Source organism: Bos taurus, chromosome 18, assembly GCF_002263795.3.
Source record: "Bos taurus isolate L1 Dominette 01449 registration number 42190680 breed Hereford chromosome 18, ARS-UCD2.0, whole genome shotgun sequence".
Lineage (NCBI taxonomy): Eukaryota > Metazoa > Chordata > Mammalia > Artiodactyla > Bovidae > Bos > Bos taurus.
In genome coordinates, this window is record NC_037345.1 from 21882146 (window position 1) to 21885699 (window position 3554).

Below are 3554 nucleotides of genomic sequence, written 5' to 3' on the forward strand. Positions count from 1 at the left end.
AGACTCTCAGACCAGGACAAAATTCTCAGATCAACTGTGGTGATGGCTGTGCAACTGTGAATATACTAAAATCCATTAAACTGTTGACTTTAACAGGAGAATCATACGGTATGTGAGCTCAGTAAAATTATTTAAAAATAGAATAGTTGAAGATTTCCTTGGTGGCCCAGTGGAAATTTAAGACTCTGAGCTCCCAATGCAAAGGGCCTAGGTTCAATCTCTGGTCAGGGAATTAGATCCCGAGTGCCACCACTAAGAGCCGGCATGAAAGTGAAAGTGAAGTCGCTCAGTCGTGTCTGACTCTTTGCAACCCCATGGACTGTAGCCTACCAGGCTCCTCCATCCATGGGATTTTCCAGGCAAGAGTACTGGAGTGGGGTGCCATTTCCTCCTCCAGGAGATCTTCCCAATCCAGGGATTGAACCTGGGTCTCCTGCATTGTAGGCAGATGCTTTACCATCTGAGCCACCAGGGAAGTCCAAGATCCAGCATAGCCAAATAAATAAATATCAAAAGTAGAAAAGTCGGTGGAACACCTGCAGAAGATTCACAATATATAAGATGCCATGACTCATCCACCCAAAACCACAGCCTGATGTCTTCGTCAAGCGGGTAGTAGGGTCTGGACCATAGGGCAGAACCAAGGGGCGAGGGTTGGACTAGACATTTCCTTAAAGACCCCCATTGAAAACAACACCAGCCTCTTTGCCACATGAAAGAGGGGAAAGGTGGAGGAACAGAAGTCACCAGCACCCTCTTCTGTGGGGCAAACCCCTCTCAGCCCTTCCCTGTTGACTGTCATGGCTCTGCCCTCTGAAAACATGCTGTATTTCATAAACTGGAAGTAGCACCCAAGACAAAGTGTGTCTGTTTAGAATTAAGGCCCTTTTAATATTAGAGATTAATGGGGGTCAACCAAGAGGAGAGGGTGGAGGGCCTTAAAGGCTCCCCCTTCTCTCCTTGCAGTATGACTTGAAGCCTGGGCCAAGCATCAGTGCGGCCTCTGGGACTGTCTGTGGTCTGGCTGGGACCAAAGCAGGGCCAGGATCCTCTGGGTCTAATTCTAAGCACTGAAACTTTTTTTTTTTTTTAACTGAAGGAGAGTTGATTACAATGTGTTAGTTTCTGGTGTAAAGTGACTGAGTCATACATATGTATTTTCTTTTTCATATTCTTTTCCATTACGGCTTATTATAGGATATTGAATACAATTTGCTGTGCTATATACTAGAACCTATATACACTGGGACTATAATTTTATACGCAGTGTTTTTTACCTGCTAATCCCAAACTCCTAATATATCTTTTCCCCATCCCCTTTTCCCTTTGGTAACCATAAGTTTGTTTTCCGTGTCTGTGAGCCTGTTTCATAAAAAGTTTATCAGTGTCATATTTTACATTCCACATATAAGTGATATCATATGGTATTTGCCTTTCTCTAACTTATTCCACTTAGTATGATAATCTCTAGGTCTACTCATGTTGCTGCAAATGGCATTATTTCACTCTTATTTTCTGGCTGAGTAGTATTCCATTGCATATATGCACCACATCTTCTTTATCCATTCAGGGGTCAATGGACATTTAGGTTGTCTCCATGTCTTGGCTACTATAAATAATGTTGCAATAAACATTGGGGTGCATGTATCTTTTTTTAAATATTTTCACTGGACTATAGTTGATTTACAATGTTGTCTGGAAGGTATCTTTTTGAACTATCAGTTCAGTTCAGTCACTCAGTTGTGTCCGATTCTTTGTGACCCCATGAGCTGCAGTACGCCAGGCCTCCCTGTCCATCACCAACTCCCGGTGTTCACCCAAACTCATATTCATTGGCTCGGTGATGCCATCCAACTGTCTCATCCTCTGTCGTCCCCTTCTCCTCCTACCCTCAATCTGTCCCAGCATCAGGGTTTTTTCCAATGAGTCAGCTCTTCACATCAGGTGGCCAAAGTATTGGAATTTCAGCTTCAACATCAGTCTTTCCAATGAACACTCAGGACTGATCTCCTTTTGGATGGACTGGTTGGATCTCCTTGCAGTCCAAGGCACTCTCAAGAGTCTTCTCCAACACCACAGTTCAAACCCATCAATTTTTTGATGCTCAGCTTTCTTTATAGTCCAACTCTCACATCCATACGTGACCACTGGAAAAACCATAACCTTGACTAGATGGACCTTTGTTGGAAAAGTAATGTCTCTGCTTTTTAATATGCTGTCTAGGTTGGACATAACTTTCCTTCCAAGGAGTAAGCGTCTTTTAATCTCATGGCTGCAATCACCATCTGCAGTGATTCTGGAGCCCCCCAAAATAATAGTCTCTCACTGTTTCCCCATCTATTTCCCATGAATTGGTGGGACCAGATGCCATGATCTTAGTTTTCTAAATGTTGAGCTTTAAGCCAACTTTTTCACTCTCCTCTTTCACTTTCATCAAGAGTTTCTTTAGTTCCTCTTCACTTTCTGCCATAAGGGTGGTGTCATCTGCATAGCTTAAGTTATTGATATTTCTCCCAGCAATCTTGATTCCAGCTTGTGCTTCATCCAGCCCAGCATTTCTCATGATGTACTCTGCATATAAATTAAATAAGCAGGGTGACAATATACAGTCTTGACATACTCCTTTTCCTATTTGGAACCAATCTGTTGTTCCACGTTCAGTTCTAACTGTTGCTTCCTGACCTGCATACAGGTTTCTCAAGAGGGAGGTCAGGTGGTCTGGTATTTCCATCTCTTTCAGAATTTTCCACAGTTGTTGTGATCCACACAGTCAAAGGCTTTGGCATAGTCAATAAAGCAGAAATCGATGTTTTTCTGAAACTCTCTTGCTTTTTTGATGATCCAGAGGATGTTGGCAATTTGATCTCTGGTTCCTCTGCCTTTTCTAAAACCAGCTTGAACATCTGGAAGTTCCCGGTTCACGTATTGCTGAAGCCTGGCTTGGAGAATTTTGAGCATTACTTTACTAGTGTGTGTTGTATGCAGCTCAGGAAGCAACAGTTAGAACTGGACATGGAACAACAGACTGGGTTCCAAATAGGAAAAGGAGTTTGTCAAGGCTGTATATTGTCACCCTGTTTATTTAACTTATATGCAGAGTACATCATGAGAAACGCTGGACTGGAAGAAGCACAAGCTGGAATCAAGATTGCCGGGAGAAATCTCAATAACCTCAGATATGCAGATGACACCACCCTTGTGGCAGAAAGTGAAGAGGAACTCAAAAACCTCTTGATGAAAGTGAAAGTGGAGAGTGAAAAAGTTGGCTTAAAGCTCAACATTCAGAAAACCAAGATCATGGCATCCAGTCCCATCACTTCATGGGAAATAGATGGGGAAACAGTGGAAACAGTGTCAGACTTTATTTTTCTGGGCTCCAAAATCACTACAGATGGTGACTGCAGCCATGAAATTAAAAGACGCTTACTCCTTGGAAGGAAAGTTATGACCAACCTAGATAGCATATTCAAAAGCAGAGACATTACTTTGCCAACAAAGGTTCATCTAGTCAAGGCTATGGTTTTTCCAGTGGTCATGTATGGATGTGAGAGTTG

The 3554-nt window shown here is 42.6% G+C and overlaps 1 non-coding gene across 1 annotated transcript; it reads right to left on the reverse strand.

The window, feature by feature from the left end:
- Positions 1–403: 403 nt before the first annotated feature.
- On the reverse strand, positions 404–475 carry TRNAC-ACA (transfer RNA cysteine (anticodon ACA)). The gene has a single exon. It is a non-coding gene; the product is annotated as a tRNA-Cys (tRNA).
- Positions 476–3554: the final 3079 nt, after the last annotated feature.